At 38.0% G+C, this 10,350-nt stretch overlaps 1 long non-coding RNA gene across 1 annotated transcript; it reads right to left on the bottom strand.

The window, feature by feature from the left end:
* Positions 1-5,982: 5,982 nt before the first annotated feature.
* Positions 5,983-9,624, bottom strand: LOC124259499. Its single transcript, XR_006893854.1, has 3 exons — positions 9,546-9,624; positions 8,670-8,684; positions 5,983-5,994 (listed from the first exon to the last, which is right to left on the bottom strand). It is a non-coding gene; the product is annotated as an uncharacterized LOC124259499 (long non-coding RNA).
* Between the last annotated feature and the right edge of the window lie 726 nt (positions 9,625-10,350).

Below are 10,350 nucleotides of genomic sequence, written 5' to 3'. Positions count from 1 at the left end.
TAAAATGTCTTTGCATACATCCATGTTGTGACATATCTGAAATTAAATGATTCATTATCATGAAGTAATACCTGAGAGACTGTTGTCAGGGACATAATCTGGATCAGATGTCATTGTTTCCTCCTTAACGTCAGTGTTATGCTCCTTAATCTCCATGTCATCTTGGGAAACATTCTCGCACCTCTTGTACAGGTCACATTGTACAGCAACGGTCTTGGTCAGTGGTCTTGACTCTTGACTGAATACATCTTGTGATTCTTCTGACAGGTAATGTCTGAATCCGCCTTGTGCGAAAATGTGCTTTTACCTTGGGAATTGCCACTAAAAAAATAAGGGAAAATCATAATCAAATATACATACACAACTACACACACAAACTATATCAAGTTAGGTTAGATTTTATTTCTCAGAAATTGCATAACATCCAAGCCACAATAATCCAGGCTATATCGACTTTATTGCGATGACTACCCTGACAGGGCAACAGCGTCGACTGAAAACTCAACAACCTAACATAAAATCTATTTCACAAACAAGGATCAGTCCCTTATAGGATATTCATGTCTTGCATTGAAGAGGCAGTAGTAAGCCACAGATCCTACTGTAGTGATTTGTTTTGGTCTACATTTATTCTGCAATGATCACAATGAAAGCAACTATAGTTACAATTATGAAATGAATATATTAAATCCTAACAAGAATACTATGTAGATTGAATTTCTGTTGATGAAGTATACTTACATGACACTTGACACCCGAAATGGCCTTTTCCAGTCACAGGCGCAACATCGGTTTCAGCAGGCATATATGTGGACGTGTCCTGCTGAATATGTGTACTAGTAGAACACTGTCCACAATCTGGTGTTGCAATGTCATATGCAGCTTTCAGATCCTGAAACCACAAAATATATCATGTATATTCATACACTTTAAATTATAACAACTCGTTAAAAGTTATAACAAATTCAAAGTTCGAGAAGCAGACTTGCAGCAAGTTTATGCAGAAAACATGCACGACAGACAGCTAACCTAGACATGCGCGAAAACTGAGACAGATAAAAGGAATATCAATAAAATCGATCTCAGTTGACAATTTGAGACAACGTAAAACATGTGAGGGATGCAAGTGATCATATAGTATCATTAAATCTTTCATCAATCATGTTCATAGCTACTTACTTCTATTTGTTCTAACCGTCCTCGCTTCCGATGATCTTGTTGGTAGTGGTAGATTTACTCTTGCCGGTGTTCCCGAGTGGAATGTCAGGAACAGCATCCTTGTAGAGTTTGGCTTTGGCTTTTGCATAACCATACTGTGCTAGGAATTGAGGATCCCTTTCATAATTCTTCATGAAAAAATGCAGGGAACATAAGGTGCTGTGTTTGCTTATGTCTTTCAGTTTTAGATCAGCTAGTCGACAATAAGCCAGCCACTGCTTTCTTCTAGGCAGCTCTTGCGGAAATCCATGAAAATGGAGGCCAGAGATATTCGTCGCACCTGAAGTGCACCCAAACGCAAGACAATATGGCATATTGTCATTACAACTTCATTCAAAATATAGCGCTTCCCTTAACTTTCAGCTCGATGGCCTATACACTGAACGTCAACGCACGAAGCGGACTCTCTGGTATGATGTCACAGCCAGAGACGGCCGACCAACTAAAAATATAAATATGCATACAAGTGGGCGGGGCAAAAGTGTTTCTAGTTTTGGGGCATATTCATCATTTCTAAGATTTTTTCTCAGGAATGGATTGTGCAGATATGATATATATTCATGTTTGAATTTTTGTAATAAAAATGCATAATGTTAAACCTTTTTAAAAATCCTTTAACTATTGAAGTCGAGAGCTTAAATAACAAATGTTGTAACCTGGAATCACAAAATCGCAGACTTGAAATCCGAACTGACTAACATGCACCAGAATATTGAAGTGGTGAACGCTGATATTGACTCGCTCACTGATAAGATTGATTTGGTGCAGGTTCAGGTGACAAGGTTCGACGACGAGTTGGATAAACTAGAGGCTTTTAGTAGGAGAGACAATGTTATACTCTATGGCGTAGCGGGGGAACCCTGGTGAAACAAATATCCAGTGCAAGGATACTTTCATCTCCATCCTAAATGATAATGTACATGTTAAGACATGGTCACGCAGTGATATTGTTCGTGCTCATCGTCTTGGTCCTAAACGTTCGGATGCTAGTAGACCCTTTATTGCCAAGTTCAGAGAATCTGACGACAAGATCGAAGAACTGAAAGCTCTACCAGCGAAGAAGGAAGGAGGTTATGGCATATCGAATGACCTCACTACAAGACAACGTCAGAAACTCCGTGACGCTAAGGAACAAGGCTTGTTTGGGTACTTCAAAAATGGCAGGCTTGTCACCATGCCACGTACAGATGGCTACAGATCCTCGATTACATCCACACGAGAAGAGCCCCGATCATCGAGAACCACCAGACAATCCAGCAAAAGCAACACGAACAGGAGGTAGGGGTGTGGCCGGCCGGACTATTTTGAATAGGGACAAAAAAACTCTATCACCGGTGAAATCGAGAACACCTTGTCAATTTTGTCGCGGAATGTGTGTGGTGTTGCTAGTAAACTTGACAATCAATCTTTTATCGAGTACTTGAAAACATTTGATATTGTCTGTTTAGTAGAAACATTTGCTACTGATTGCCTTGGACTTGGCTGGCTACCTGGCTACGAGTGAGTGAGTTTAGTTTTACGCCGCACTCAGCAATATTCCAGCCATATGACGGCAGTCTGTAAATAACCGAGTCTGGACCAGACAATCCAGTGATCAACAGCATGAGCATCGATCTGCGCAATTGGGAACCGATGACATGTGTCAATCAAGCCAGCGAGCCTGACCACCCGAACCCGTTAGTCGCCTCTTACGACAATCATGGGTTACTGAAGGTTCATTCTAACCCGGACCTTCACGGATTACCTGGCTACGATATTTATTATGCAAATGCAGTAAAGTTGTCAATGCCAGGCAGGCTATCTGGCGGCGTTTGTATATGTATTACAAGTGTGTTAGGGTTACATTGTTCAATCATACAATCTGATGTTGATAACTTGATTTGTTTAAAATTTACCAAAATGTTTTCAGGTACTAAAAAGCACCTATTCCTGATTTGTTTCTATAATCCCCCGCAAGGCTCTGCGTAGTATAAACATTCTGACTCGACATGTCATTTGTACAAGCTTAAATGTTTTTCCTCAGAACATATCTCCGAGTTTGGTGTTGCTCATATAGTAGTCTGTGGTGATATGAATGCTAGAACAGGTGATTGCAGCAAACGTACTCGGGAGCATCATGACATATTCGGTTATGGTGAAGAGGCTTACAAGGAAGGTGACGGACAATTTCCAGTAAACGATCGATTGTCCCAGGATCATATCACAAATAACTTTGGAAATATTTTGCTTAACCTACTTTATGTATATGACTTGTGTATTTTAAATCGACGTGTACAAGGCGATCTAGCAGGTGAGTATACATTAATCGGAAGTAATGGCGCCAGGGTAAATGATTATTTTTGCGAGTCAACAGACTTCTTTGAGTTTGTTACTACCTTAAATGAGGGTGGTTAAAGTATTGTAAAATTATTGTCCTCCTGAGAGGGTACGTAAGTCCCAAAACATTCAAAGTAAATTTCAACTTTCCGTTTTTTAATCGTATAATTTTAATGTATGGCTAGATATATCTAAATTGTTAACAACTGAGGGGATGATGTAAATCCAGCTAGGGCCCATGCAGGAAGCAAATGTACTGTAAGTCCCCATGGTCCCTAAATCTGTCATCACAACTATAGATAAAAGTGGTTTGATCCAGATAATTATAGAGGTATTTCGATCATTAGTATTTTAGCACAAGTTTTTGCAAGTACTTTGAATTCCAGACTTACTATGTGGTCTAACATAGGGAAAAATATTCCTGAATCACAAGCTGGGTTTCGGAAAGATTATTCAACTAAAGACCATGCATTCATGTTTTACGCCATTATCTCAAAGCATCTGTTATTTAGTAAACATAATTTGTATAGCATTTGTTGATTTTAAGAAAGCGTTTGACTATGTGGACCATGTTAAGTTGCTTGAATGTCTACGAAAACTTGGTTTAAACGGCAAAGTCCATGTATTCTTACTTGATAGCTTGTGTTAAATGTAAAAATGGCCAAGTGATTATTTGATTATCCTGTTAGACAATAGTCTACAAGGCTGTGTTCTTAGTTCGATTCTCTTCTCGTTTTTTATTAATGAATTGTCTCATAATTACAAGAATCGGGCAAACATGGCATTCAATTGTTTCCTGACATTGTTGAAATTTGACTGACGCTCTTTGCTGATGATATGATATTAGTTTCTGATAAAGTTGTTGCATTACAAAATCAAATTAATATTTTAGCCTCTTATAGTGAATGTGGTCTTGCTGTTAATATAAACAAAACTAAAATTGTTGTATTTCGTAGAGGTGGACCCCTCTCTGCAAAAAAATCTGGTTTTACAAAAGAAAAAGTATTTCTGAACTAAACTAAACTGTTTATTTCTGTAGATAGGCCTCTAGCCCAAAGTACATGGCTTTTACATCATTTATGCAATTAATATGTGAAAAAATGTATGAAACACATATATATATCCTGAGGACATAATACTTTTATACATGCACACAAAAATATATCAAAGGGAAAAGAAATACATTTACACACACTAGCACTCGCATACACACAGACAGACGAACACATTATTTAATTTCATTCTCTGAGATTTCACTGTCTATAATGTCATTTGTTTCTAAGGGTTCATATGAGGTTTCTGTTAATCGGTGTATCACGGTTTGATTAAAATCATCAACTGCATGTTTTGTGTCTTTTATCAAAGCTTTGAAGTAGGATACCCACTCTTAAGTCAGGATTGTGTCATCTTGTATGTTACCTTTTCTTTTGAAGCTTTTAACTCTTCCATTAATCAGGTATGGGGGAATCTTTTGTATCAATGTGTAGTAAAGCCTGTAGATTCTGTTTCAGTTGATACTGGATTTTCTTCAACTTGGTCACATTTTTCAGTTTTTTGCGCAGTTGTATATAACGCTGGAAATCATTACCTTTATTTGTAGCTCTGAAACTGTCTAACATGGTGTATTTCTCTGTTTTAAACTGTACCTCCTCCCCTGTACACATATAGGGTCTGGTTAACATGCCACTGGAAATAGCAGCTTCTGATATGGATATTGTTAAAATATGCACTGCCTGGTCAACATTTCCAACTTTTATGATGCTATAAAAGTCAGGTGAACACTGAGTCCATGTCCGTTCTACAGCATTAGCATACTGTGGTGAGGCCGATTCTATCAACTTTAACCTTTTCCAGGTGTGGTGTTCAGTGTCTTGTCTCACTTCAGTGACACCCCTGCTTGTCCGGAGTGAGCATCAGATAGGGAAGTGATCTGAATCATCTGTAGATAAAACACTGAAGTCACTGACCTCACAGAACAGCTCTGAGGATACAAGGACATAGTCAATAATGCTTTTGCCTGTATGTGAAGCGTAGGTAAAATCTCACAGTGTGTCACTCCCAGCTCTCCGATTCAACATGTGAATACTTAGTGTTCGGCGCAAGCAAGTTTAGAAGGGATTTTCCACACAGTTTTGTCGTTAGATCTTCCTGTTGTATTGAAGAAATCAGCGTCGTAATCCACATCTATGTATTTTCTGTCATAAAAAAACCTCTTCTCTTGTATAAACAATGCCCCTTATCTGTACATCTCACTCTTTCATCTCCTGTTTCTTATTATATCCAATTTATTGTATATACATGCAACACAGGCTTCTTCTACCCATTCTACCCATTGATGTATCTTGTTTGTTTCAATTCACCTGACGAAGGGGCAAGGAATAGCCCAGAAACGTTGTGACATACAATAAAGAAGAAGTTGTCATCCATAATATCTGGGTTTTACTTGTTTACATATTGTATCTATGATTTGTATATAGCAACGGCCTTTCATGCAATAAACGCTTTGACTTGACTTTGACGTGACACAAAAATAACTGTTTTGTCTTGTCTTGTCTTGTCTTGTCCTTACCCTAAGGATGGCAGTGAAGGGAGACGGAGCATGCAGTTACCGCGCTATAGCGAGACAGCAATATAGCGAGATAAATTCTCTGCAGTGAGCTGCGACGACTGCATTCGGTAAAGGGCACTAAAACGCTAGGCCGTTTACCTGGCGGTGTTACTGTTCTCGTACGGGAATATTGGACTGATAGTGGGTATGTACATAGACTGTGTATAATACCTTTGAAAACATTGTAGTTCTGCTGGTTATGACTACACGTTTTGGTTTGAACTTTGATACTGCACTGTTTTTTCCATATTTGTCACCTGACGGATCGCCCATGATGATGATGGTATGTCGATCAATATTAGAACATTATCTGAATGTTATTACGTTTGATTACCCTTCAAAGGGGTTAAGGCCTACTATAGAATACAGCACCACAAACTTTAATAATACGTCATAATATCCTTTTACGTGATTTTATGTGAAAATTGTTCCAAAGCACGTTCTCGGATCAATGCACTATGACGCCGGCATAGCAACAAGGTTGTCCAGCTCAGTGCGTGTGTATAAGCTCCGCTCACTGATGTTTCTAGTTTCTCTACTAGCTTTGTCATTGCATAAGTCCAACAATGTTGAGAGTTTCCAGTAGTTGTTTACCGGCGGATAGGCAATTTTTCGCAAGCACCAGTATAAAATATTCTGCCATATTCTATTATACGCAGGGTTTTTTTCAATTTAATTATTTCAATATATTCAGAATTTGTTGTTTTTCCTTTTGTATTTTAATACTTTTTTTCACACAACTGGGGCCCCAAAACGTCGAAAATATACGATGAAATTGTTTAATGTAGAAATTGGGAAATTGGCCTGGGCCCCTCTCGTAAGCCTAAGATATGTAACTTTTTCGTAGCACAATCTTACGACTTTATGGGCGTTTCACGAAACTCTCGTAGGCTTACGATACCATAAATTTACAATACAAATTACGGTAAGTATTTGCCCTCGTAAATGAGCTTAATTGTCGTCATTCGTGACCCACTCGTGTTATTCCGGGACAAGCCGAATAGCGGTTACGGAAAGGGGCGAGTGTTGACGAATGCAAGTCACCAAGTCTACCCGTAACCGTCCGTGACCTATTCGACTCTTTCCGTTCATTTCCGTGACGTCACAGGAATGACTAGATAAATTTGCACCTTGTGTAAGTGTTGACGTAAGCTCAGTCGGTTAGCTGAAGGTCGCAGGTTCGCGTCCGACGGATTTTCACAAACTGGTTGCTTGTCTTAGTCACACCTGACCTACGACAGAGAACGTCCTCACGAGAAGTTGTGGTGCTGAATTCTAAAGGTGCTACAGTATATCAGTCAGCAGCTGATCATGCCAGAAGAGTTTATACAAGTTCTGTAAAAAATGCACAGTTTCAACCACCATGGTGGGACACAGAATTAGAACACATGAAAAGGGATAAATGCTTAGCTTTAAGAGCTCATAGGTATCATGGATTTGACTTTGGAGTGTTTAGAAACCTGACATCATTATTTTGAAGGACTTTTTCTGTGAAGAAAAAGCTGTCTCAAGATGAAAACACATTAAATTTGTTCGAGGCTTAAAATGACCCGAAGTCTTTTTGGAAAATTGTTCAGCATTGTAGACGGTTTGGGGGCTTATCAAAAATATATCTGATCAATCCTGGCTTGGGCATTTTTCTAGTTTATTGTCACATGAAAGTGGCAATGATATACTCATTGATTCTGGTAGTTATATGGATAATAGATGAATGTTTTGTTTGTAAGAGATATACCAACAGCTGATTTAAATGTGCTATTTACTAATCAGGATTAATCAATATTTTTCATATTGATAAGTTGGTCCTGGTCCAGATGGTATTCCTGCAGAATTCATTAAGTCTGCTAAGTTACATACTGTTTCAGTGCAGTTAGTTCTATTTAATAACATTTTTGACAATGGTGTATTTCCTCTAGAATGGGGTAAGAGCATTGTATGCCCTCTTTTTAAGTCGGGTGACAGAGATAGTTCAAATAATTATCGTGGTATCTCATTGATTAATGCTTTATGTAAAATTTTCTCCTCAGTTTCAAATTTTAGACTTCGAAAATAGTGTGACGCCCATGATATTATTGATGAAGTACCATAGATAACGGATTTTCATTTCAGGCCATTATACATAATTATACTCCTAAGAAAAAGGGAAGATTTTACTGTCTATTTACTGATTTCTCTCAGGCTTTTGATTCTATAAGGCATTATGTCCTTTCCAAAAGTCTTAGTGATGTTAGTATTAAAGGTAAATTTCTTGACATTGTTATATCTATGTCTTCCAAAGTTAGTGCTTGTGTTAGGACAAACAACTGTTTGTCAGGTTATTTCTCTTGCCAAATTGGCTGTATTTTCAGTCCGCAGATATTCATCATTTTTATTAATCAATTAATTAAAACTATGGAAACTCGTGATGGTCAGGATGTCTATATATGTCCTATTTTTGACAATGTATTTGCTTTAATGTTTGCTGATGATGTTTCCATTATTGCTTACTCTGCCCTACAGCTTCAGAAAACCTTAGATGCTTTGGAACAGTTTTGTACTTTAACTGGTATGAATGTCAATACTTATAAGACTAAAATTATAGTTTTTCGAAATGGTGGGCCACTGCGTACTAATGAGAAATGGTATTTTAAAGGTGAACAATTGAAGTATATTTCTAGAGATATTTGGGACATGTCTTGGCAAACAAGCTGAACGTTAACTGGAGTAAATCACAGCTTTGTTCAAGTAGACAGGTAAATAAAGCACTTATTTTGTTGTGATTTAGTGAAGATTTTTGATTGTACGGGGGTTAATTATTCCAGAGAAGTTGTATGTATTGTGGGATTGTGGCAGAAACCCACTTATGTCTCTATATGTGACTAAAACTATTACATATTGGTTTAGACTTGTCACTTAATAATGATAAAAGTTCTAATTGGGTCACAATAAGAATATATTACTTAGGTATGGATTTGTATGGATATCACAGGACGTTGGAAATGCTATATGTTTTATATCCTTGTTTACGCGACCGCCTCCGTGGTGTAGTGGTTAGACCGTCCGCCCAGAGAGCGGAAGGTCACGGGTTCGATCCCCAACCGCGTCATACCAAAAGACGTTAAAATATGGTACTTGTTGGTCCCTGCCTGGCGCTCGGCATTATTGTGTACAACAAGGACTGGTCGGCTCGGAGTCAGTATACTGTGTCTGAGTGGGGTATTCATGCTTCACTGCGGCATGGTATCTCAGTAAGCTAGCACTATAAAACCAGCTTAAGTCTGGGCTAGTACAAGCAGCCGCACATACACATACACACGCATGCACGTCGTCATATGTGCGAAATATTCTCAAGCACGACGTTAAACCCAATTTCACCTCACCTCACCTCACCTCACCTCACCTCACCTCACCTCACCTTGTTTACGCAAACACTTTGTGATGACCTTCAGCAAGAATGGTTGAGTAATGTTATCTATTTCCTCAAAGTGTATGTATTATAAACATTAAGACTCGGACCGATCAAGATTTCGATGTTGAATTTTGGGTTGACTGTAGAAACTGGACGATATATATATTGTAAGATTTTGTCCTCTGAAAGGTATTGTCCATGTTGTAAATTGAATGATGAATTGTACATCAAAGATGAATACCATGTAATGTTTATCTGTAATATGTACAGTTCATTTAGAAAAAAACTTACCCTTGTAAATGAACACAGAAAGATTGTCCATCTGTACAACACTTTGTAAATTTGATGTCCTCAACAAATAATGATGATATTTATAATGTATGTCATAATCTGGAGAAAGTCAAAAGAATAAGGAAAATGATAAATACTACTTCATTACTTCGCACATAGATCAAACATTCTGTAAAGACTGTATTATTATTATTTTTTGCCTTTTACTGAAATAGATCTGTCTGTCTTTCTATCTGTCTGTAGTTGATTTGCCACATCAGACCCCAATTCATGATGCTGTGTATTTCTCCAGACAGAAATGCTAAATGGGAACCTATGTCGGGTAATCTGAGTGGTGTTACCACTAATTATACCTGTTTTAAATTCATTAATTGACCATCAAGTAAATGAATATACCACCAAACATGGGGTACAGCAAGCTTAGGGGAGTAGTAATCGCTGCATCGAATGCAATTTTAACTGCCTAAAACACTTAGGGGTAGACACTATTTTGAGGATACGAACGCAACTTCATTGTTGCATAAGAAAT

The sequence above is a fragment of the Haliotis rubra genome, unplaced genomic scaffold (assembly GCF_003918875.1).
Source record: "Haliotis rubra isolate DU_JTF1 unplaced genomic scaffold, ASM391887v1 Scf725, whole genome shotgun sequence".
NCBI lineage: Eukaryota > Metazoa > Mollusca > Gastropoda > Lepetellida > Haliotidae > Haliotis > Haliotis rubra.
The sequence above is the reverse complement of the archived record's forward strand: the minus strand, read 5'-3'. Positions and strand labels throughout refer to the sequence as shown.